The sequence below is a fragment of the Pleurodeles waltl genome, chromosome 9 (assembly GCF_031143425.1).
Source record: "Pleurodeles waltl isolate 20211129_DDA chromosome 9, aPleWal1.hap1.20221129, whole genome shotgun sequence".
Classification (NCBI taxonomy): Eukaryota; Metazoa; Chordata; class Amphibia; order Caudata; family Salamandridae; genus Pleurodeles; species Pleurodeles waltl.
In genome coordinates this window covers 809,247,145-809,274,615 of record NC_090448.1, presented here as the reverse complement: position 1 = coordinate 809,274,615, position 27,471 = coordinate 809,247,145, and the positions used below count along the sequence as shown (strand labels likewise).

The following is a 27,471-nucleotide window of genomic DNA, read 5'->3' as shown; positions in this document are numbered from 1 at the left end:
ATTAGGGAAACTCTCATCTTCGTGTTTCCCGTTTTCATGTTAACACACTGCATCTGAATGGTGTTTTGATCTCTTCATCCCTAATTGCCACATAGTGTTTTCCTTTTTAAGTATATTTTGAAATACTATTTGTAAGCCATGCATCAACATAGCTGTCAAGTTTCCCAGGTCCATGCTTGATGTTCTACTCCAGGCCAGATTTTTTCCAGTGAATTCTGGGACTCATGGTACTGTTTTATAATGGAATGAACAGTACTAAAAGTTCCAGAACTTAAAGAAAAAACCTGCAATGGAGCAGTACATCATGCATGTACCTGGGAAACTTGGCAGGGCTGTATCAAATTATTAGTTGTCTTTAAATATACAAAGTATAGCTATTTTATTGAACCTCACACCTCCAGATTTTTATATTTTTCATGCAGATTTCAACTTTTTGCACCAGCCAGTTGTATGCATATTTTTAACTGCCTGTGTATGGTTTTGTTGAAATCTAAGAACTGATAGAGACTTCAAGTTGCAGATTCCTTACTTTAGAATTTCCCACAGGCGTCAGACTGGATCCAGAGATGTTTCTTCGAGCAATACCGTTGTGCACCGCTAGGTGGCGTTGGTCGACTGTGTATCCGTCGTTTGTGTTGAGGTCGCTGTGATGTCGTTGGGGTCATACATAAGCACTGCCTCAGTGACGTCAGTTCTCTTCTTTCCACGGCAAGCGCTGATCCAGAGAGAGCTACCCTGGTCGTTTTTTTTACCAATTTCAACACTTTTGTAGTGTTTTTTTGGTGACTTTTGGGGCGGCAAGAGATGTCCCCCAAGACTGGGTTCAAACCATGCGAGGACTGTCACCGAATGATGTCGGTGATGGATCTGTACTGGGTCTGTTTATGGTTTTTGGAGTGCAACCATGACCAAAGTCATGTTCCGAGTGCTGGCCATGCACCCAAAAGCTTTGAAGAAGTAGTCCCTAAGGTTCATGGCAGCCTGGCGCTCGACTCTGCATAGCTCCCAGTGTGACTCAAGAGAAAGGTCTCTGGACCGCTAACGCAGTCACCGCCACTCATCCGCCTCAAAGTCTTTGGGTCACTCAGGAAAGAAGTCAAAGAAGGTTAGACATTCTTCAACTTCACCCCGTCTCTCGGCCATTGTGACACGGGACGAGATTCGATACTCAAGGCCTCCATTTGCGGAGCCTACTTCTGGGTCCGCTCTGGGCTGCCCCAAGTTTCTGGGAGGCAGAGCAGCCCCTGCTCAATTGAAAGAGTTCTATGAGGCCAAGGCCATGCATCTCATATTTAGGCAGTCCGACCCCAATGTGGAGACGGCGGGGCCTGAGGGTTCGGACGGGGGTCCTTCAGGTTCTGCACTAGTGGCTTCGGCCTCAGCCTCCAGGGGCCCCTCCGGATTCAGTGTTGGATCCATGCCAACACCAGTTGTACCATTGCAACCTTTCCCTTTCTAAGTCGTCAATGCTCAAGTTGTCGGTTGGGCTCACAATCGATGCCTACCCAATCCTAATCCCTTATGACCCGGATCCCAACCGGTGTCGGCCGACGCCACTTCTGACTTCGATGGGGCATACTCACCCCAGGTCGCATTCAGACCCTTTTTCTTATAGTTACGAAAAAGAGGAGAGATTGGAGGGGTCGATGAACCCTCATGAATACCAGCTAGATGACCCTAATATGAACTGGGCACAGGAATTGGTTGAGGCCAGTGGTCTGGATACTCTCCCGATGCTGGCATTGTTTCTCCTCCTACGGTGGCTACAGCGGAGTGAGCCTCCTACTCAACATTGGTCAGTAGGGCCGCTGAGGTCTTTGGCCTCGAACTGCCCTCTGTAGCAGTCAGGACTAACCTCTTTACAGGGGTGCTTTAACCTGGGGCTTCCAATATGGAGTCTCTACTCCCATTCAATAAAGCCCTCACCAATGTCCTTCTGGGTACTTGGTCCAGACCGAGCCCAATGGGCTCCTGTGAAAAGGACAATCGCTCGCCGCCATCGGCCCACCCCGAAAGACCCTAAATTCCTGTCCCAACACCCCACGCCTGAAAGCCTTGTGATTCAGGCTTCCTCTTCTTCTGACGCATTCCCTTCCATTCCCCTGATAGGTAATCAAAGACACTGGACCAACTTGGGAAGATGTTTTATTCCTCTAGTCTGGCATTGCTGTCAGTGAACACTGCATGCCTTTTGGGCCACTATACCTATTCATTGTGGGATACGATTGCACAAATCTTGTCGCATATCCCGGAGGAAGCCCGGGTTCTCGTCTCTCAAGCTGTTGCTGATGGGAGAGATGCGGCAAAGTTCACTATTAGATGTGGCCTGGACACAACCAAATCTCTGGGTAGACTGGTTGCGTCGACAGGGCCCTTGAGGCACCATGCCTGGTTGAGGACATCTGTTTTTTGGGGGGATGTCCAACAAATCCTTATGGACATGCCCTTTGATGGCACCCGTCTCTTTGTAGACAATGCAGACTCGGTGCTTCAGAGGTTCAAGGAGTCCCGGGCTATGCCTCAGTCCCTTGGCCTTTCGACTGTCCCTGGTCCCCAACAGTCCCCCTTTTGTCCCTTTCACGTCTCTTTCTCAGCCACAATGCCACCCATGCTACACAGACCCTGCGTTGCCAGGGGCGCGGAATCCCACGGGCTTGTGGGACAGGGAACCAGAGGTCTGCTCAGTCCACTCCCCTACTGCAGCAGCCTCCAAGCCTTCCTAGTCCGTTCCCCTATCTCAGACCAGTTGTGGCAGAATTAGCCATCACCTACCCCACTTGGAATCCATCATAACGGGTTTTGCAGATCGTCTGAAGGGGCTACTCCCTCCCCTTCGAGACTGCCCCTCCGGCCATACCTTCATCCTATTGCCGCTTAGCGGAGGATCATCTGGCACTTCTCTGTGAGGAAGTCACAGCTCTCTTGGCCAAGGGCGCCATAGAGAGGGTCCCTATGCCAGAATTAGGTTGTGGTTTCTATTCCTGCTACTTTCTGATGTAAAAAAAGGACAAGGGCCTCCGTCCTAACCTAGACCTTCGGTCCCTCAATCTCTTCCTCAAAAATGAGAAGTTCAAAATGCTCACTCTTGCTGAATTCTTGTCTGCCTTGAATCCAGGAGACTGGATGGTATTGTTGGACTTGCTGGACGCTTATTTCCATATACCCATCGTGCCTGCCCACAGACGTTACTTTTGATTTGTGGTGGGTCACCAGCACTTTAAATTTTCTGTGCTCCCTTTCGGCCTTGCCAGCTCCCCTTGGGTGTTCACGAACGTGATGGCAGTGGTTGCAGATCATCTGCACAGGTTAGGGATTTCAGTCTTTCCCTACCTCGACAATTGGCTGTTGAAGGTGGACACGCCCCAGAAAGTCGTCTTTCACCTTGAAAGTATGGCGAACCTTCTGCACATGCTGGGGTTCACTATAAACATGCTGGAATATTTGTATTTGTATTTATTTATAAAGCACATTCTGGCCATACCATCGAAGCACTGTCAGAGAGAGAAGCAAATGAATGCAGTAAGAGTGCAAAAATAGACAACAGCAAAAAACGGGGGGCAGGTTATAGGTCAAAAAGCCAGGTTTTAAGCTGTTTCTGGAATGGCAGGAAAGCTTCTAATTTCCTGATATGTAGCGGAAGAGTATTCCACAACTTGACAGCTGCTACTGAAAAAGCCTTGTCACCCCATTTCGATTTTCTTCAGCGGTGGACCACGGCCAGTTGAAGGCTGGCTGATCTTAAATGGCGGCTAGGAGTATAGCACTTTAAAGTGGAACAAAGATATTTGGAACCCTGAGAATGTGAAGCCGTATAAGTGAGAGAGAGAGAGCTTTAAAGGAAATACACTTCCCTAAGGGCAGCCACTGAAGCTGCCTGGGGCTCTCATTTGCAGATGCCATCTGAGGCAGATCCAGCACTAGGAGAGCTGCAGTGTTCTGAATGAGTTGCAGCTTATGAAGGGAGCCTTTATTAACCTTCAACAGTAAGGCATTACAGTAGTCAAGTTTGGACATAACCAGAGCCTATACAACAGAAGTCCTGAGATCCTTAGGGAGGAAGGCTAATATTTTCTGAAGGGCTTTGATCATCCAGAAACAGATTGTAATGGTTTGATTGGCCTGTAAATCAAAAGACAAGGAGCTGTCAAACAAAATCCCTACATTTTTGGCAACAGGTAATGGAGATGGCAGGTCCCTGCAAGATTGAAGTCACACCTGACTCCATCTCAGACACTCCCTTTCATCTGAGCTGTTCTGGACTCAGTGCATTTTCGGGCCTATCCTCCAAAAACGCGAGTCCAGGATTTTCAGACTATGATTCCAATGTTTGAGCCTCTACCCTGGGATTTGGTGACAATGACTCTGAGGCTGTTGGGCCTCATGGCCACCTGCATCCTGCTTGGTGACACATGACAGATAGCATATGCTGGTTCTGCAGTGGGGCCTGAAGTTCCAGTGGGCACAACATGGTCCAGATTTCGGAGGGGACTGCGAAAGTCCTTGAGTGGTGGTTTTCGAATCAGGATTGGTCAATGGCAGATCTCTTTCCATTCTCCAACCAGATCTTACAATAGTGACATACGCATCACTCCAGGGATGGGGCGGCCACATGGGAGAGGCGGAGATCAGAGATATCTGATCAGTCTTTTGGAGCTCTGGGCGATAAGGATTGCATTGAAAGCATTCCTTTCGTCTCCCAAAGGGAAAGTAGTGCAGGCGTTCACGGACAATAAACCCGCCATGTGGTATTGCAACAAACAGGGAGGAGTAGGGACCTGAACCCTTTGTCAAGAGGCTCTGTGCCTCTGGACTTGGCTGGTACATCAGGGCATTACCCTGGTGGTTCAACATCTGGTGGGCTCTCTGAACGCCAGAGCAGATGAACTTAGCCGTTGATGCATAGTCAATCACAAATGGCATCTCAATCCGGAGGTGGCGGAAGGTCTCTTTCAGCAGTGGGGAAAGCCTTGGTTGGATCTGTTAGCCTCTGCAGAGAATACGCAATATCATCTTTTTTGAACATTGGAGTTTCCAAGGCAGAATGCGCTCAGTGACGCTTTTTGTCTCGTGTGAAACTCAGGCCTCCTTTACACCTTCCCGCCTATACCACTTCTATCCAGAGTTCGTAAGAAGATCAAGAACGATGGGGCCCAAATAATCCTTGTGGCTCTGGACTGGGCACGAGCAGTATGGTATCCAGAGCTACAGAGCATGGCCACAGATCCTCCAGTCAGACTGCCTCTTTGGGAGAATCCTGTGTCGCAGCAACAGGGGACGGTTCACCACCCGAACCTGTCCAATCTTCGCATTCATGCGTGGAAATTGAGCAGCTGCAGTTGACAGCTTTTGACTTTCTGCCCGATATTTGTGACATTATCTTGGCAGGCAGGCGTTTCTCCACCAAAACGGTATACACCTGTCATTGGGATACATTTGTAGCATGGTGTACCAACAAGCCCATTGATCCCCTCTTTGCTCCCTTCTCTTAAAATCTCTTGTTCATCCTTTCTTTAGCCCAGCAGGGCTCTGCTTTGGGCACCCTTCTTGGCTATCTCAGCCTTTCTTAGATTGTCAGACAAACCTTCCCTTTTCATGTCTTCTATTGTTGGCAGATTCCTCAAGGGACTCACCCATTTGTTTCCTCCCACTCCATTTATTATGCCCTAGTGGGACCTCAATCTTGTATGCCCCTTTTGAGCCGTTGCACAATTGTCCCTTGCGACACCTTACTCTCAAAACTGTTTTTCTTGTTTCCATCATCTCTGCCAGCAGAGTGAGTGAGCTTCAAGCTCTTTCTGCCAAACCCCCATTTTTGTCTGTTCACCCTGACAAAGTGGTGTTACGTATGAGGGCCTCCTTCCTTCCCAAGGTTGTGACCCCTTTTCATGTAAGCCAATCCATCACTTTGCCTACTTTTCACGCACCCCCAAATCCTTTTCATGAAGAGGAGAGACTAAACCGTTTGGATCCAAAAAGAGTGCTGGCGATCTACCTCAATCATACTAAAGATTTCCAGGTGGATGTTCAACTCTTTGAGGGATATATGGGTGCAAAGAAAGGTAAGGCGGTGCAGAAGCATACCATCTCAAATTGTGTGCTACTTTGCATCAAAATGTGCTACGCTTTGACAAAGAAGCAGTCCCCTGAGGGCTTGTTTTGCTCACTCCACCAGAGCAACTGCTGCTACCACAGCATTAGCACATGGAGTTCTTGTCCTCGATATCTGCTGGGCAGCAAAGTGGGTATCTCTGCACATATTTACAAAACATTACTGGACAGCCAAAGTCCTCAGAAACGACTATTTTGTGGTTTCGCTCCTGCAGTACTTTTTAGTATGATCTTGGTTCACAGTCCACCACCGAGGATGGAATGGCTTGGGTATCTCTTCTAAGGTAAGGAATCTGCAACTAGAAGCCTCTATCAGCTGAACAAGTTACTCATCTTCGATAACTATTTATCTTGCAGAGATATATTCTAGTTGCAGATTCCTTACCGATTCACCCATCCTCCCCGCTTGCCAACTTACTTCTAGGGACACGGATTCCCTTTTCGGGGCCTAAGTGCCTAGGCTTGGAAAGTTGGGAAAAGAAACTGATGTCACCGTACCGAGGCGGCGCCTATGTACGACCCCGACGTCATCATGGTGACAACAACGCCAACGACGGCCACTAAGTCGACCGACGCCACCTAATAGCGAACAATGGTACTGCTGGAAGAAAAATCTCCAAATCCAGTGTGATGCCTGGGGGAAATTGTAAGGTAAGGAATCTGCAACTAGAATATGTCTCTAGCAGATAAGTTGTTACTGAATGTAAGTAAATTGTTCTTTAACATCACAGAAAGATTCGGTTGAATTTTTTTTTCATTTCCATTTTTGTTTGCTTTATATGTGAGATTTTAACAATGGTTGAGCAAGCAATATTTACATTTGTTGGTGTTAAATGGTGTCTGAGATATTTTATAAATATTCTTGTATCAAACTGGCAGTATTATGCAGTATGACTAGGGAATCTCAAAATATAATACTGGCACGTTACCCAGAAGTGGACCTCGGGTTCACACTAGTAAACTGTAGCTCAGTCCTGGTAGCGTGACAAAGAGCAGTCAGACTACTTAGAGGAACATGTGTAAACATATTTGAATGTTGTAATTAAAATTCTTCCAACTCATGTGTTTACATTATCTTGACAATACCGCTAACAAAATCAAATACTTTTCACTCAAAAGTAATTTGCATGATTATCTCCAGTGCTTATTGTCTCTCAGTGAAGCATGGTCAATGCATACCAGGAGTGCACTACTCATTATCAGAGAACCCCAATGCTGCAGTGCACCACATCCTATTACTTCTATACTGTGACCTACACACTGCCTTGTCAATTCAACTTGCTAATGATGTATATCATCTGTTACTATTCTAGTACTAGCAATCTTGCTCCTTTTTTCCAAATTATAGAGCTCCTAGAATTAGACATAATAGACCTCATTATGACATTGGTGGTAAATCCCGATTACCGCCACGCTGACTGCGGCCAACATACTGCCGCTGCCATGGTGAACATCCGTTCACCATATTATGACACACACACACACCAATCCGTCACTATTCAGCCACAAACACAATTCCGCCACAACAAAAGTCAGTGATAAACTGGCGGTATCCAAACCCACACCATAACCCCAACAGAACAACGCCCACCACATTATGACCCACGAATCACCACAGCGGACATTCAACGGCGGTAAATCATTGGCAGTACATACCGCCACGCTCAAAATACACACACACATACAAAACATTACATTGGTCAATTTAAATAACACACACCTGACACCCATACACACACCAAACCCACACACCCACACCACTATAAAACACCCACCCACAGAACCCACAACCCTTTACCACTACAAACCATTGGCACAAGACTGACACCACGATCACAGACAAGGCCAGAGCCACACACCACCATCACCTATACACAACCCACGCACCTTACATCACACCCCAACACATCACCCTACACACCCACACTACTCCCACCCACGACACCACAAAGACACCCCAGATTCTCAGAGGAGGAGCTAAGGGTCATGGTGGAGGAAATCATCAGGGTAGAGCCACAACTATTTGGAGCACAGGTGCAGCAGATATCCATTGCAAGGAAGATGGAGCTATGGGAAAGAACAAGAGATGATAACAGGAAGAGGTGGAACGACGTACGGGGGAAGGTATGTTCCATTGCAGCAAGACACCAACTCGCTGTACAGAAAACTGGCGGTGGACCCCCACCTCCTCCCCCACAACATGGGAGGAGCAAGTCTTGGCAATCATGGATCCTGAGGGCCTAGCAGGAGTAGCAGGAGGACGGGACTCTGGTAAGTAAACTCTCTATTATTATCACCCCCTTACCTGCATGTCATCACATACCCCCACCCTCACCCTCAATCCCATCACTCCACCACCTCACACACACCCACCATCACATCTCACCCATCCCGATGCCAAGCCCTGCATGCACCACCAATGCATGGACACCACTCACATCCCTGCATGGACACCTATCACTAATGCATGCACCCTAGAGGGAATCAGCTATCCCACCACATACCAACTCACACAAGTAAAAGCTACCAAGGCGAATACAACCAAAGAGGACAACCCACAGATGCACAATATGTCACACATAGAAACAATAACACTACATTTACATCCCCACAGGTACCCCAGCCAATGTCAGCGGAGAAGATGTGCCAGCAATATCCAGTCCCCCAACAGAGGAGGCCCACAGTGATGACAGCGACTCTGGTCGCCTAGATCTGGATGAGCAACCTGGTCCATCAAGGACCTCTGGACAGTCAGTTTCCCAGCCACAGTCACACACACACACACAGAGCCTCCCCCCTCAGGAACACCACCACGGCACCAACCCAGCGTACCCATACCTCTGTCCCCAGGACACGTCGATCAGCAGTGTGTCCACCACTACAGGGACCACAGGGCACACCTCGCCCCCAAGACAATCAGGGTCCTGGGGTCAGTGGCAATGGGCACACGGTTCAGTGGACAGAGGCACAGGACGACAGGGAAACTGGGAGGACTGTTGTGCGCCAGGGGGAGGACAGGCCCAGGGAACCGACTCTCCAGGAGGCACTCACTGAGATTCTGGGAGCATACCAACATTCCCAGGATACGCTGGGCTAGATCCTGGCCAACGTGCAGGAGAACAGGTGGCTGCAGGAAGGACAGTACCAGGGGATCAGGGAGGACTTGCAGGCCATTAACACCACCCTGGTCTCCATTGCAGGTGTGCTGGCAGACATGGCTAACATTATGAGGAAGGCAGCTTCACAACAGCGGGCCCCTGCCACAAGCCAGACATCTGAAATGCCTTCCACCTCCGCTGCCGCTAGTGGACAGGAGGCCCTGCCACAGGACCAACAGTCCACCAGCACCCCTCCCCCTTCAGAAGGTGAACCACCCCGCAAACGTTCCCTGCAATCCAGGCAGAAGCCAGAGTCTATTGCCAAGACACCCGCCAGGAAATGAGACTCTCCCGATTGTCACCCTTGTGTCCCACTCTGTCACCCTGTCCACCTTGAACTGCCATTGCTCCCCTTCCTATGTCCCCTTGGACAATGTACCTGTGCTACCAATAGACTGGAACTATACCCTGGACTTTCCTCCATCATCACCCCATCCCAATGCACTTGCTCCACTCCTCCTTAGCACTTTAATAAATACCCTTTGAATAAATACAAGTATGGAGTATGTCAAATGATTTAAGTATGTATTCGTTTAACCAGGTTCAAATATTGCAATTCAACTGTACAGTAATGTTCACATAGGAAAGACCTATAGTTGGCTGCAGTGTCACACCAGGAGTGATTGTGGGGCACCAACATATGCAAAATGAGTTGCCAAAGGGTACAGTGAATGGGCATAGAAGTGGGAAATAACAGCATGCCAGTGACAAAGATAAACAAGAAAATGTTAATGAAAGATGAAGTAACACTGTCCTACCTGTGTGTCATTGGAAGTATTGTCGAATAACTGCAGTTCTGTTGTCCTCATACTCATCCTCTGCCTCCTCATCGTCACTGTCGATAGGGTCCACTGCTGCCACACAGCCATCTCCAGCCTCCTCCTCCTGCAGAAAAGGCACATGATGTCTCAAGGCAAGGTTGTGCAACTTACAAAATTCCACGATTATCTGGCAGACCTTCTTGGGTGAGTAGCACAGGGATCCATCTGTTAGATGGAGGGACCGAAACCTGGCCTTCAGGAGGCCAAAGGTACGTTCTATTTTCCTTCTTGTATGCCCATGTGCCTCATTATAACGTTCTTCTGCCCTTGTCTTGGCATTCCTCACAGGGGTCAGTAGCCATGACAGGTTGGGGTAACCAAAGTCACCTGCAAATATCAAGGGACAACATTTACCCACACACTATCCCATATGGCCCACACCATACCCATAAATCCACATCCACTAAGTGGGAACCAGGGCTCACCTATTAGCCACACCATGTGCCTCAGAAGTTGGGCCATCACATTTGGGATGCTGCTATTTCTCAGGATAAAGGCATCATGCACAGGCCCAGGATACTTAGCATTGACATGGGAGATGTATTGGTCCGCCAGGCACACCATCTGGACATTCACGGAATGAAAAGTCTTTCTATTTCTGAACACCTGTTCATTTTGCCGGGGGGGGGACACATGCAATATGTGTACCTTTAATTGCCCCAATGATGTTGGGGCTATGTTCTTTTGCATAGAATTCAGCCTTCATTGTGGCCAAATCCTCAACCTGGGGTAAACCAATGTAGCTGCACATGTTTTTAATCAGGGCAGACAACACTCTGGTCAGCACTATTGAGAACATTGGCTGTGACATTCCTGCTGCCAAGCCCACTGTCACTTGGAAAGAACCAGTTGCCAGGAAATGGAGCGCAGATAGGACTTGCACAAGAGGGGGGATCCCAGTGGGGTGACAGATAGCAGATATCAGGTAAGGCTCCAGTTCGGCACACAGCTCGGTGTTTGTGGCCTGGTCAAGTCTATAGGTGAGGATAATGTGCCTGTCCTCAATTGTTGCCAAGTCCACCAGGGGTCTGTACACGGGGGTATGTCTCCATCTCCTATTCATCTGCAGCGGTAGCAATCTACGGGGCAAAAAGTGAGGAGCCGGTCACAAACTGTAAATCGTAGCCACACCAATGCATGATGTTAATTTTTAATGTATAAGTGGCATTTATCCTGTATGTCCAATTGTGATCTTTGATGCAGTTCTAATCCAGAGCCTGCCCCTCCCCCACTGAAATGGTGTCCGCCTGTCCTGTGTGGAGGGACAGGTGGAAGTGGGGTAATTCCGCTGACATTGTGCGCTGTTGCGGGAGGCAGTCGGGAACCTCTGTGCAACGCCTCATTGGATAATATTGGCCCCTATGGGTTACAGTGGCCAATGGTTATGTACGCCATCGGTGACAGTATGCACCGCCGCGGACGTGACCACCATTTTCTAACTGATCACTCACTTGCTACCTGACCATCAACAGGAGAGGACCTACACTACATGTGCTGCTGTGACCTGTGTCTGGAACCCACCATGCCCTGGGTGACTGGGGAAAGGGCCCCCGCCTTCACCTCAGCGGAATTGGGGCGGCTGGTGGATGGGGTCCTATCCCAGTACGGGCTGCTGTATGGGCCTCCAGACCAACAGGTGAGTACACTGTGAGCAGGATGCAGAAGGCATGAATTCATGGAGTGATGTGTGTGAAGGTCTCGTGTAGGGGGGGTTGGTGGATGGCCCCTGGGCGGCAGGCAGCTTGTGTGCAGGGCCCTGTGTGTGCAAATGGCGATGTGAAGGTGTATGGTGGGCCATAGGTGTAACAGGCAGGACAGTCTGACTAATACCTTTCCCTCTGTGTATTTCTCTGCAGGTCAGCATCCATCAAAAGAAGGGTATATGGCGTGTCGTCGCCAAGGACGTGCCGACCCTGGGGGTCTACGGCAGGGGGAGCACCCACTGTCGGAAACGGTGGGAGGACCTGAGACGCTGGGCACGGAAGATGGTAGAGGCCCACCTGGGGATGGCCTTCCAATGAGGAAGGGGTGCCAGTCGAACCCTGACCCCCCTGATGGTCCGCATACTGGCGGTGGCCTATGCAGAGCTGGATGGGCGCTTGAGGGCATCACAGCAGCCACAAGGGGGTGAGTACAGCTCCCATCATTACAACGTATGCATGGTAGGGGGGTGCCCGGGTGGGGGATGTGTGTCAGTGGTTGCCCCTAGGCCAGGCCTGACATTCCAGAGTAGTTCCCGTGTTGGCCAGGGTTCTGAAGTGAGAATCCTGCTACCTAGTTTGTAGGCATCCACTACTGGGAACGGCTGTGTGGGTCCCAGGTGTGCTGCAGTTTGCGGTATTTGTCCCTCCCCATGCCCTGGTGGCTAGCATTGTTACTAATAGTGCATTGCATTGTGCGTAGGCCTGTTCCCTGTGTGTGAGGGTGGTATGTACGCCAACCGTGGTGTTTGTGCAGCCATTGACCCAGTGTATCCTTAGTCTCCCCCCCCACCCCATTTTTGTTTTGTCATCCTGTCCTTATCTGCATTAGGATCATCTGGCGGAGGAGCAGAGGCACGGGCGACAGAGGGAGCTGCATCCCACAGGACCCAGGAGGCAAAGTCCACCGACGCTGAGGGCACCAGTGGGACGGAGGGTGAGCGGAGCACCACTGCAGAGACTGGAGGGGACAGTTCTGACACAGATACCACCTCCGATGGAGGCTCCCTGGTCGTGGCGTATACAGGTACAGCCGCCACCCGGTACCAGCACCGCCCTGCCAGCAGCCCCTCATAGAGTTCACTGTGCCCGCTCACCCCGGAGGGTGGGCATCTCCTTTGCCCCAGGCACCTCAGGCCCTGCCCCAGTGAGCCCTGCTGCCCTGAGTGAGGAGGCTACTGACCTCCTGAGATCCATCACTGTAGGGCAGTCAACCATTGTGAATACCATCCAGGGGCTGGCAGCCCAAATGCAACCGACCAACGCATTTCTGGAGGGCATTCACACTGGCTTGGTGGCCCAACAGAGATCAATCCAGGCCCTGGCCTCCTTTCTGATGGCAGCCATGGTCCCTGTTTCCACCCTCCCCCCTCCAACTTCCTCTTCCCGACCCCATTCCCCTTATCCCCAATTTATCCCAAGCACACAGGCAGACGAGCATGCACACAGGACAACACACAAGAGTGGTACAGGCAAACACAAGCACCACACATCATCCGACAGGCACTCACACAAACACCATCCATATGCAGACATAACAACATCCACTGCCTTTACTGTGTCCCCCTCCTCCTCCTCCTTCTCCTCATCCTCCACATCCCTCCCAGTTGCGTCTACACTCACACCTGCATCTACACTCACACCTTCATGCACTACATCCTCATTCACTACCACCATCACCAGCACACCTAGCAGAACATTTACCTAATTGGCAGACACCAACACAATAGCCATGCACACGTCCCCTCTGTCCTCTCCCACTGTGTCTGTCCCCAACCCCCCCCGAAGGAACACAAACGCAAGCACTCAGACACCCAACAGCCATCCACCTCACAACAGCATCCAGCCCATGCACCTGTACCCAAACACACCAGGCAGACACCTCCCACAACCACTCCCTCTTCCTGCACTCCCAAACCTTCTCCCACTTCCCACCCTAATGTCCCTAAGCAGCTTTTCCTCTCCACCATTGATCTCTTCCCTACCCCTACCCCCGTCCTTCACATCTGGCCAGGATGGCAACAACCCAGGCAAGCACCTCAGCCACACAGTCCACGGGCCCAGTAGTCTCCACACCCACTTGTGGTGGGAAGGGATCCAGGGCACCAGGCCGCCTCATAGAAAGGGTGCCTGCCTCAAGTGCTGCCCAGAAGGGCAAGGAGCCCTCCCCAGCTGCTGCCCTGAAGGGCAAGGTGCCATCCCCAGCTGCTGCCAGGAAGGGCAAGGAGCCTGCCCCAAGTGCTGCCCTGAAGGGCAAGGAGCCTTCCCCAGCTGCTGCCCTGAAGGGCAAGGTGCCATCCCCAGCTGCTGCCAGGAAGGACAAGGGGCCTGGTGCTGAGACTCAGTCAGAGCCCCCACCACCAACCATGGTTGTGCAGCCGTCCGAGGCTGCAGGGGATGGGCAGGAGCTTCCCCCCATCACCACCAGCAGCAGCAGCACCACCACCAGCAGTGGGAAGCCGACTGAGGCTGCTGGGAATAGGCTGAAGCTTCCCCCCACCACCAGCAGCAGCAGCACCACCACTACCACCAGCAGTAAGCAGCCGTCCGAGGCTGCAGGGGATGGGCTGTGGGCAGATGTCCGAGGCTGCAGGGGATGGGCTGGAGCATCCCCCAACAACCACCAGCAGCAGCACTACCACCACCAGCAGTGAGCAGCCGTCCGAGGCTGCAGGGGATGGGCTGGAGCTTCCCTCCACCACCACCAGCAGCAGCGCACCACCACTGAGCAGCCGTCACTGCCGGCGGATGGTCTGTAGTCCTGCCTCCATAGGCCGTTGTGCAGCCTGCCCCCTTGCACTCCCCAGGATCTGAAGCGCAGGGCATGATGCCCCCTCCACAACCAGTGGGTATGACACCCACTCACCCCATCCTCCCCAGGATCTGAAGCACAGGGCACGATGCCCCTCCAGAGCCAGTGGGTATGACACCCACTCATCCCATCCTCCCCAGCAGCTGAAGCACAGGGCACAATGACCCTTCCGAACAAGTGGGTATGACACCCACTCACCCCATCCTCCCGAGGATCTGGAGCACAGGGCACATTGCCCCCCCAGAGCATGTGGGCAAGTCACCCACTTGAGAGACTGTGGCCTTGTACTCCTCAGGACCAGGCACAGGGCATGTTGCCCCCTCCAGAGCATGTGGGCAAGTCACCCACTTGAGAGACTATGGCCTTGCACTCCCCAGGACGATGCACAGGGCATGTGGCCCCCACCCGAACCAGTGGTTTTCTATCATCTGCTGGCTGAGGAGGCCCCCGTTCCCTGTCCCCCTGAGGTGCCTGCCTATTTTCCAACTTGCCCCTGCAATATTCTCTCTGTGTTGGTGCAGGAGACAAGTGGGGCCTTGGACTTTGTCATGTGGCCCTGTGACTCACGCTCATTGAGGACTGGGCAGTGTCCCTTGAATTGTACACATGAATTTACCATTAGATTGAATGTTCGTATTTTTACTGCATTTATATTATTACACTCACTTTCATCTATTCGTGTTGTCCTTGCATTATTCCTGAGGAGTACGGGGTCAATATGTTTTATTACTGCATCTGATTGTGTGTATGGTGTTGGGGGCGTAGGGGTGTGTTGTGCGTGTGTGTGTCACTCTCGTTTTCCTATCACCCTCCCCGTTGTGCTAGGCAGCTGTACTTACCGTTTTCGCCTTCGCTGTCGTTGGTGTTCGTGGTGGAGCAGGACATAAAAGATCATTGGAAATATTTGCAGCTCGGGCTCCATGGCGGCGTGGTTGTTCCCTGTGTCTCCAAAGGTGAGTCATTTTCCTTCTGCGCAGTGTTTTGGCCAGGCTTTTGCTGTTGTTGGTACCGCCCCGGAAAAGGTGTCGGTTTCCAGGGTTTTAATATGGTGGGCATAACATTGACTTCTGCCTGGCTGTAGGTGACTACCGCCGTGGTGGCTGTTGTTTCTACCCTGGCGGTCGGTGTGGTAAACTGGCTGTCTATGGGAGTTCTCACCGCCATGGTCATAATTTGGCGGTAATTACCGCCTGCCTGTTGGTGGTATTAGTGCCACTTTATCACCAACCGCCAGGGTTGTAATGAGGCCAATGTCTTTAACAAACCTATCTAGTTTTCTCCTATAGGACTAATGATTAAAATTCAAGACAGTGCTTAATTATAGACAGGAATATACAGCAGCCCTGGATGACAGTATAAATAATCTCAGGCGCATACCACCCAGACCCAAGACACACTACACATCCACTCACTCAGCTCTGTTTAGGTAGTACTTACAGCACTCACCAAATATACTTTCCATAATCTTGGATATTGGTTTGATAATATGCAGTAGCCCTCAACTATATCAACAAACACCATTGTTCTAGACAGAACTACAAATGTGTTTGCCTGACTGCACAACCTAGACCGATCTTTAAACTGTGGTAGGTACACCAGAGCCCCTAAGACTTCCAGGTCCTGCTTTAGGTTGATTGCAGTAGTATCACTGGGTATGTCTGGTGTTTCTGAACAAGGATGTTCAGGGGCCAGAAACATTGAACCTCAAAATACCAGCCCAAAAATCACTTATGGGTTGAGCTACAAGAACAGCCTGTCCCTGGCAACTGCCTGGGTGCTTTGTGGTGCACCGAGGAACTTGTAAGGCTCCCCTAGCCAGAACACATCCTCCCTCTCCCTCTTCCACTCTTCACATCTGCCTCAATGCTCTCCCCACCTCAATCTCCTTTAAGTCACATTTACCAATTGCCAAAAGTATATTGTAAAAGTGCACTCTCATTGATATGGCTGTCTCCCCACAAAATGATAGTGACGACCAAGCTCTCTGCACATCCTTCTTATCCTCCACATTTAATTGTAGTAAACTGACTAAATGGGTGAAGGGAAATATTTTAACTGCGACAAAAGATTATAAAAATGTGAGATGGGAAACGGTGTCAGAAGATGCGAAGTACCAGATATCAATATATAAAGTAGTTATATTGACTCTTCTTCCCCTGAAGCACATTGATTTTGTACTGGTTGACCTGATTAATTTGCATGGTACTTTGGTCAACCGGTTAAGACCATTTTTTCAGGTAGTAAGGAGGCGGGTAGAAATCATGGATAGACCACTGAGATGGTTCTCTAGTTCTTGCCGACAGGCCAAATTACAGCTGTTGGGAGCATTGCAGGTAGGGAGTCGCAGGGAGATAAGAGCAACTAGAACTGCATATAAAACAACACTGAAAAATGCTAAAAAAGAATGGGAAACCAAATATTAGAATACCTCCACAAGAAGGATGCAAAACTGTTTTATAAATTGGTGGCAGAAAAAAAAATCCCAAAACGTGGAGAGCTCTCCAGCAATCCTGCCAGAAACCTGTGTGTCACACTTTGGAAACCTGTATAGAGCGGTTCAGATCAGCTGCATCAACGTTCCTCCACCAATACTAGAGGGGCCTTCTACCTTTCATACACCAACTTCCAGGGTAGTTGTTTCATCTAATTTTGATTTGAACCCTTTTTCCCTAAAAGAAACTACTCTGGCTCTTCAAACGTTACGTAAAGGAAAGGCCCCTGGTCTAGATGGTATTCCAGGTGACTTGTATCTATCCCGACCCATAACTTGGTCTTTATATCTAAATGTACTTAGCAATGTGAGGTGGTGGGCTTCCCTCTACATGGCAAGGAGCATAATAGTTCATGTTTTTAAAAAAGGGTCAAGGGAATTACCAACTAACTACAGACCAATAAGCTTAATTGACGTGAGCTAAAAAGTATTTTGTAAGCAGGTCCTGACCAGACTGCAGACATGGATAGAGGACTCTCAAACCCTCTCCAATTTCCAGGTGGGATTCAGGAAAGGAGTGAGCACAATAAACCAGGCATTCAGGTTCAACTCCTCTGCTGAAAATACCTGATACTCAATAAAAGCCACTTGTATGTGGCCTTTATTGATTTAAAGGCCGCCTTTGATCTGGTTCCACGGGACTTGTTGTGGAATGTCTTGGAGTCTTATCAACTTGACAAAGAACTGTTGAGACTGATAAAACATCTCCATGAGGGAACTTATGCTCAGGTGCGTTGGTCTCAAGGTGGAGACCTGACAGACGCCATACCCGTTGATAGGGGAGTCAGACAGGGGTGTGTCTTAGCTCCCACACTGTTTAACCTCTTTATCAACGGTGTGGTAGATCAGCTGATGCATTTTAACCATGATGCCCCGAAGTTAGCAGGAGTCCCACTCCCCATTTTGATGTTTGCGGATGATACTCTATTGATTTCAAGAACCCCAATGGGCCTTCTTGTGCATTTTCTATCTTTTGTGCCAAGAGGGGCCTTGAAATAAATCCAACTAAGACCAAGATTATGGCTTTTAATCCGCATAAGTCATTGAGGGGAAAAATTACTATAGCTGGACAATTGGTAAAGAGAGTTAGCCAATTTGATTATTTGGGGATCAGACTAGCGGATGACCTACAGTGGTCGGCACAGATTGGAAAGAGTCTGTCTGTCCTTCGGCAGAGGTCAGGAGTGATAGGGAGAAAAATTGCAAACATCTCACCTGCCATTACAGTATATAAGGCAGCGGCAGTGGCTGCTTCAATTTATAGTGCCGAGTTATGGGGGCACTGTAACTCCAGAAGCTTGACAATGGTAGAAAATCGCTTTATGCATAACTTTTTGCGTTTGCCAATGAGCACTCCTCTCACCACCCTCAGATTTGACTTAGCTTTAAATGAGATCCACAATGAAATTGCCCTGAGACCTCTTATGTATTGGGTTCATCTTTGGACATCTGAACATCTGTCCACCTATCAAGTAGCAGCAGCTGAACTGCTAGCGGATGGTGGCACAATGGAGGAGGTGTGGAGAGATCCTTGTAATTTAACCAAGGAAGCAAAAGTACGCATAAGGCCGTGTTACTGGGAGATGGTTCTGGTGCAGACCTGGACCAAAAAGGACCAAGGTAGCAGGACATTACAGTTTCTAAACCATAAATGCAGTCCCAAGTTTGAAGCCTACATGGATAATATAAACCCTCATTCCATTAAAAGCCTTTTTATTAAATTTAGGCTAGGGATTTTGCCACTCAAGACATTCACTGCAAGTTGGAGCAAGGAGGATAACAACTCAAGGTTCTGCCATTTTTGCCACGAGCACCCAGAGACACTTGCACACTTTATGTTCTTTTGCCCTAGATATTTGGTCCCCAGGAAGAAGTGGATTATTCCATTATGTAGATCACTAGGGATAAGGAAATACAACACATCCCTACGAATTCTGGCAAGTGACACAAGTGACAAGGTAGTTTTTGCAGTCGTAAGATATCTCCAAAGTGCATGGGCTATAAGATCTTGATAAAATCCTGCCGACTGATTGTCAAAGCCAAAAACATTTCTGGCAGAAGCAGATAATTAAGTGGAACTAAGTTAGAAAGGTTTTTAGTTCTATAATATTTAATGCTTGTCTTACACTGTTTTATACCTATGTGTTCTTATAAACTATTTTAGAAGAAAGTGATAGGATCTCTTAATGTTTTATATGGCACCCTTCTCTTTTTATCCTTTTTCTATTGTATTGTGTGAATATGGTATGTTGTTTTATTGGATACTTTGATGGGTTTTAGCCGAAATAAAGATAGATATATTGTAAAAGTGGGTGTTAATTCCCAAACAATGAGGAATTGCAAACAGAGTTTCTCCCAGAAAAACAACTGAGCTAAACTATGTATTCCCCTTTGCAAAAGGATTAATTTGTAATAACCTGAATTATTTGCAGGGATATGTTTGAAAACATTATTTCCAGCTACATTTTATCACTTCACATAATGCACTCACTTTGCACTCACTTTGCAATAAGGGCCACAGTTGGAAAAGTGCTGCCCAACCAACTGCACTATCTTCAAAACACCAACATACACCCTTTAACCACTCCAATAAACCAGAATAAATGTTGCACACCATCAAGCACTCAATACTGCATCACAATTATCTCCCTTGATTGAATTGCTTATATGGAGAGTACCTTAGACCTCCAGGGAGATTGACATTTGACAATCCAGTCTGAAAGTGGATAAACCATTTAGTGCACCAATCTGTACAAATAAAGCACAAAATAAACTCTCCCACAAGTAATTTCTGAAATGAGCTTTGAACAAACTGTCTCCTAAACTTACACATACCTACATCAAATTTCAGTAGACACAAATATTTGATGAAATTTCCAGGTCAGTTTAAAAAGGAGTCTAGAGAAGGCAATACTATGCTATAATATCAGTAGGATTTACACAAATTCCCATAACATCATACAACAAAAGATCATTGTCAAACTCCACACAGGTTTAGATTTTTACATTTACAATCTTATTTAGGCCTCACCTGGTCTCCTACCATTCTGCCAAGAATTACCATCACTATCCCATGGCAAAGGTCGACTTGAAAGCATAACACCACTCACTTGTTCTCACTTGTTCTCACTCACTCATTCACACTTACCATCTCTCATTGACACTCTGATTCACTTGTACTTATTCACACAGACTTGCACTCACTATTACTCTCACTCCCTCTCCCTCATTCTCATTTACTCTAACTCGCTCATGCTCACTTACCGACATTCAATCTCATTTATTCTCACTCACTAACTGTCCCTGACTGTCACTTTCGCTCCCACACACAGGCTAGTGTGTTAGTAATGAAGGCGGTGAGCCTCAAAAGCTTTCACCACCCGTGATGTGTAAATCCTTGTCCCCAGTCAAGGACAAAGCCATTCCCGCCTTGTTCAGCTTGACAGGTGGAAAATGTATTTATGCAGGAGCCTTACACCTCCAAAAGACTAGCCACACCTTTAGGGTGGGCTAGGAGGTCTGTACAGCCGAAGGAATGTTCTGCCATACTGGCAAACCCTAGGAGTACTGGGTTATGGGTAGAAAAGTGATGTACTTCCACAGGAAGTCGTCATTTCAAAGGTGGACTAGCCACTGGGACCAGTAGCCCATTGGCCACTATCCCTTACACCCTTTATGCCCTCTAAACTAGGATTTAAGGGACTCCCTTGACACCAGACCCCCAGTTCTGACTTGCAGCCAAGAAGAGGCACAAAGAAGACACCGTCACCAACAACAGGACCTAGGACTCTATCGCCATGCAAAGAAACAATACTTAAGTGCCCTGAGGAAACTACTACTGAAACTGTGTGATCGACTTGTGCCTGTGTTGAAAACTCATTGGTGCCAGCAAAAGGGACCCCAGTGGACAACGAGAACACAAGACAGACTCCCCTGTCTGGTCGTACCCTGCACCTCCCCTGTCACCTGCAACCTGCAGAAGTAACGACTTGCAGTGTCCAGAAAAGTGCAACCCATCAGGCTCCCTGTGAGTGAGCCCAAAGAAGATCAAGGTCCTGGGTGTGGTAGTGAGGCTCTCACCAAGTTTTGAGCTGGCAGTCCCTTCCAGGCGACCTTCAGCAGCCGAAGTGCCAGTGGACTACTTCTTTGACTGACAAGGCTTGTCTGTTGCCAGCCTGGCAACCAGTAGCTTCTCGGACATCACCGACTCCAGAGCAATTCCCAGCGTAGAGACGACATCGGCAACGACCCCTCTCCTGAGATCCTTCATCCTGAAGGAGGTGACTTCGAGAGGAGCAGCAAAGCATCTTTGGCACGACTAGCCCTGTGATTGACATCTGAAGGCCACCTCTGTATCTGGAGGCCCCGGACGTGGTGCCAAAGTTTCAGCTGTTGATACGAGGTCCTGGCCCCCCTTACGCCTCTACTTCCCAAGGGTAGAGTGTAAGTCCACCCCGGAGTGCGCTTTTGTCAAGTGCTGCAATTTGACAGTGCCCGTGGATCCCATCACGACCAAGGACAGCCAGAGCATTTTTGCACCCAGACTCCCTGGGCAAGGTAACTAAAAACTAACTGTTGAGGCTTGGTCTAGGGACCCACAAGACCTTGACTCAAAGTGGGTTCCCCGGAGCTCACCCTACAAGTGATCAAATGCACACTGTGATTTCCCCTATTGACTTCAATGAGAGTGGTCTGACCATTAAAAGTATTCTGTTTTCCAACACTTTACAAATTCCTGATTCCGGTTGTACGTAAGATAAAAAGTTTATTTTGGTGTCTAAATTAAGATAAAAATTTGCTTTATGCTTCTTAATTGGTGTTGGATTTCTTTTGAGTCATGACGTTTACTTGTCATCCACGTGAGTGTTGTAAAATGATTTACACATGTTCCTCTAAGTAGCCTGACTGCTCTTTGTCACACTTCCAGGACTGAGCTAAGATTTACTAGTGTGAACCCGAGGTCCACTTCTGGATAACGTGCTAGTATTACATGGTAAGATTCCCTAATCATACCACATAATACTGCCAGTTTGCTACAAGAACATTTATAAAATAACTCAGATACCTTTTTAAACCAACAAATGTAAATATTGCTTGCTCAACCATTGCTAAAATCCCACAAATAATGAAAAAAAAACGGAAATGCAAAAAACAGTCAACCAAATCTTTCTGTGATGTTAGACTTAGATTTAAACAAAACCATAGACAGGCAGCTAAAAATATCCTTACAACTGACTGGTGCAAAAAGTTGAAATGGTTATTCTTTGTGTATTTGAAGACACTAATAATTTGATGCAGCCCTGCCAAGTTTCCCAGGTCCTTGGGTGATATAATGCTCAATTACAGTTTTTTTCTTTGAATTCTGGAACTTGTCGTACTGTTCATAAATTATAAAACAGTACTGTAAGTCCCAGAATTCACTGGAAAAAACCTGGACTGGAGCAGCACATCACGCATGGACCTGGGAAACTTGGCAGCTATATTGATGCATGGTATTACAAATAGTCTTTCAATATGTTTTACTTAAAAAGAAAAACACTATGTGGCAATTAGGGATGAAGAGATCAAAACACCATTCAGATGCAATGTGTTCGCATGAAAAAGGGAAACATGAAGGTGAGATTTTCCCCAATTGGCTAATGTTCTCTCTGATCCCAATGTTTACTTTAAATACATTAAGAAAAAGATAAATACATATATGTGAGCAAATAATAGATGTTAGCAGACAGTTCATGCTGCTGGCATTAAGGGTTTGTAAGTGAAACATTTTAAAAGACATGCTAGCTTTTATTTTTACTGAATCTGTGTTTACCTTGAACTTTCCCTTTATTCAGGCCCAGCTCTTCTTGATTTCCTACACAACTGAAGCTCAACTGTGCCTGAAATCTGCAAACTGCAGGAAAAGAAACAAAAAAGCTCCCAGAGCTAAAGCCAGCCTGGACTTTAACATTTTATTTGTTACAAAAAAAAAGGAAACCAAAAAGGGTTTCTGATGAGTTGGATTGAACTGTCTCCAGTATTGATTTTAAACATTTTCCTTCCTGCACATGAAACTGAAACCTGAAAGGTTTGACGAACTGTGTAACCCTTATTCCAAGAGCTGATTTATGGTCCAAGGGAGGGCCCTTTGTCTTCCCCACACCAGCATAGCTTTCTGAGAAGGCCTGTATGGACAGAGAAACACTTACTTAAATAAAATGAAATGTTGTACAGTCTTGAATTCACTGGAAACAAACACCCAGTTGTATTTCCTATCCTCCCTCTTCATCCAGCACATGCCATGAAAAGGCTGTTTTACCGTGGAATAGAATGCAGCTCTCTCTCTTAACTCTGATTGCCAGTTGCAAACCACTCAGTGGGTAGGTGTGTTTCACAAAACTGAAACTGTGTTGGTATGACTGAGGGATGAGGAATGAGGAGTAGGGATGAAGGATGAGGTATGAGCAGTAGGAATGATGGAAGATGGATGAGAAGTAGGTACGAGAAGCAGAGATGAGAAGTAGGAATGATGGAAGAGACGTAGGGATGATGGAAGAGAAGTAGGGATGATGGATAAGAAGTAGGGATGATGGAAGAGAAGTAAAGATGATGGATGAGAAGTTATGGTGATGTATGATGTATGAGAAGCAGGGATTATGGATAAGAAGCAAGGATGAGATTTAGGGAGACTTGCAGGTATGACAATCTGGGATTCTCTTAGCACAATGCCTTCTTTGGTGACAGACCGCTCATTATGGACATTTCGGTATTTTTGAAACTTGACATAGTCACTTAAAGGTCAACCACTATGGGGCATATTTACAAGCCCCTTGTGCCTCCTTGCGCCACACTAGGATAATTGTTCTATGCTAATGTGGTGGTAAGGAGGCCATTTCCCCATGCCATATTTACAAAGTGCTGCAATGCATTGCAGCATTTTGTAACCCCTTGAGCCACATCATGCCTGCACCAGGCATAATGTATGCAAAGGGAGCGTTCCCCCACAGGGAGGCCTGTAAAAATCGGGCAGTGAAATTTACAAGCTTTCACTGTGCCATTTTTAACGTGTGCCTGAGGCAGTTATTAAAGTGACACTACCATTAATTTCAATGGGGCTACCTTGACTTTGCAGGATTAGCGCCATCATTTTTGGTGCTAATCCTGCAAAGCGCCACAATATCATAAACATTTTTGGTTTGATGCTATTGTCCTATCATGCCCGTGGTGTGCCATATTATAAATTCAGTGCACACATGGTGTCATAAGTGGGGTGCAAGAAAAGTGGCGCATCAGTACTGATGCGCCACTTTCTTGTAAATATGCCCTTATGTCGTCATGATTGTCCTGAAATAATGTTTTTAAAGGCAAACATGTCCTCATCAACATTTGTAGCTGCAATGATCTGCCTGATGGAAACAGCTGCAGGTGTGCTAGACTTTGCAATGAAGTTGATGTATTTCTCAGCAGTTTTTGATGTTGAGCTGTGCCGCTGTATGGGTACTCACAAGAAATGATATGTAGGGTTTTGATTCATGCCTTGCTTGTGCACAATTGTGTAGTCATACTCTTGTGTAACCCCCACCGAAGGCTTAATTTGAGCCGGTGGTTTCCAGTGCGGGGCACCGGTACTAAACTTTCTGTCTCAAACATTTACTTTGAACAAACAACACGAGGGAAAGACAGAGTAAGAGAAAAATTAAAAAGCGCCAAAAAGGGAGAAAGCTGAAAGCTGCAAGAGTGAGCGGAAAGGGTAGGGAGTGACTGTAAATGGATTAAAGAGGCCTGAGATGGCTTCAGGATTATGCAGCCTCAGTATTCCGTGCTCGCACATTTAATTGTAGAAGCCGCATGTTTGAGATGAGAGCTTTGGGCACCGGCACATTTTTATTTACAAATTGAGCACTGACCCACCTTTCAATGTGAGGGGGCATCTTGGTCTTCAGATTTCTAAAAACGGTGAGCAGCGCCTGGTGGTCTTGGACGATCATGAAATGCTTTTCATAGAGAAACACATGAAAATACTCACAGGCCCATACCACAGCTAGGCTTTCTTTTTCTGGCTGGGAATAGGCATATTCTGTGTCAGACAAGCTTCAACTGGCATACGCCACAATGTGTCTCTGAGCATTTGAATGTCCTTTATGCTGAGCAAGGAGTGCTCGCAGCACCAACGGGCTCACATCAACAGTGATCTCAGTATGCAGTTTAGGATCAAAGTATACATGTCATTCACATTTTCAATTGCATGTTTTACACTTTTGAAGCTGTGGTCACATTCATTGGACCATCAGAACTGGAGATTTCATTTTGTCAGGTCTCGCAATGGGACACTCACTGTGGCAAAGTCACAAATGTTCCTTGAACAATAGCTGGCCATGCCTAATAAAAACTGTACCATGGTGACACCTTGTTGAGGACTGGTGGCTGATAGTGCTTACACTTTATCAGGTGTCATCCTTCCATCAGAAAATACGTGCCCACAAGAGCTTGAGTATTGTTTTGTGAAATTTACTCTTTTCGCAATTTCATGTGAAACCTGCATCTGCAAGTAACTGACACACTTGTTTGAGAGCCTTAGCATGCTCCTTCCGTGTTGTGCCAAATACCAGTATATCATCATTGTTATTGCAAGCATGTGGAAGAGGTTGAATAATTCTGCATATAACATCTTGGAATATTTCTGCAGCAGGTGACACTCCAACGCTCAATCTTTTGTATCGAAATAAACCAACATGAGTCGAAAAAGTAGTTATGTACCTGAAGCTGCTGAATATATTCCTATTTCCCATACCTGGTTGTCGCTGCCTTCTAGCATTATCTTTAAATGATTGATGGCTCAGTGTCGTAGCGCAGCACCGTGTTCTTTCAGCCTGCCTGGCAAGTCTTGGTGGGCTTTTCCAACGGCACTCTTCTTCTCCACTAGGCCTCCTATGGGCTGGATTAGAACTTGCACATACACCAACTGCAGGTATCTTTGCTCCAGCTTTGGGCACACTTGCCATGCACGAGCAGTTGCTATTTTCTTAAAATGCTCAGGGAGAGCAGTTCTGTTTCTTTGGGGCATTTATCCCCTACTCATTGCCAGTCGTCACATCCTCCCCAGCCCAGGAGCACATACAAGAACTATCCACACAGGGAGGTCGTACTTAATGTCTTTATTCATCAAAATGCAATATTCAACTGATTTATCATTCTATAAATAATATCAAAACCACACCTTACCTGCCCAAATATTTGCATAATCCCTTCACTGAGTCTGCTCCAGGCCCCGGGGCTCTAGTGCTCACAGTACTAAAATATTACATTGGGTAAGTTTGTTTTTGTGAGCCAGAGAGCATGCACACAAAACATGTGGTTTAATAGTTTTTGTTTATAGGTTTCTATTAGCATATATCCATAAATTAGTCTTTCAGTTCTTCATGTAGTAAATCTGAAACTTTTATTTGTTTTGTGCTACAAGATATCACTAAGTCGTTGGCCTGTTTAACTTCATAACTACTTCATAACATAACTTGCAATAGCACAAAGAATCATCTACATAGTCTCATGTACGTTGCTGTAAAATTTGATTACAATCCGTTCACCAGTTTTGCTGATACACGAAATACAAAAGTCTATGTCAAATGCAATGGAGCGCAAGTGTGTTTTAGCATCTCCCTTTTTTCTTTGCACCTCCTTGGCCAAACGCTGTCAAACTTTAAGTCCTTCGGCAATGTAACTGGTGCAATAGGTCTGCAAAGTTTTGTGAAGATTTGTCAAACAGGTGCAAAGGACCTGATTTAGAGTTCGGCGGGCTGGTCACTCCACCACAATCGTGGCGGATATCCCGTCCACCGTATTACGATTTCCATAGGATATTATGGAATTGTAATACAGCAGATGGGGAATCTGTCACGTTTGTGACATAGTACCCCATCTGCCAACTTCTAAATCAGGCCCAAAGTTATTTAGGAACACAAATCTTAAGAATTCCTATCTCTGGTAACCCCAACTTCAACTACAGAGTGGCTACCACCGTGTAATATTGTTTGCTTGTTTAAAATGATGATACAACATGTTTCAAAAAACAATATAGCCACACAATACACACAATACAACTATAGAATATGTGTAATAAAAAACATTTTCTTCTTAAAAGTGAAAAATATCACAAAAAATTGTAATTATTATAAAGTAATGAAAAGTAAATAATGGTATGCATTCGAAGAGATGTGTTGAAAATATATATAGTACAAAAATATAAAGAATTATAGTTACCAAAAATATATTAATAAAGAAATACACAGTTTAGGCTATAAATTGCTGTAACGTTTTAACATTTAACATACTAAATAGAAATACACAAATTCTGACACTTTGTGGATATCACATATAGGTGTCTATTTACAGCACTTCAACATAC

General features: G+C 47.0%; 1 protein-coding gene across 1 annotated transcript in view; it reads left to right on the top strand.

Moving 5' to 3' along the window:
• LOC138260013 (solute carrier family 22 member 20-like) overlaps positions 1-27,471 on the top strand; it is a 407,633-nt gene that overhangs the window by 273,810 nt on the left and 106,352 nt on the right. The window lies entirely within an intron of this gene.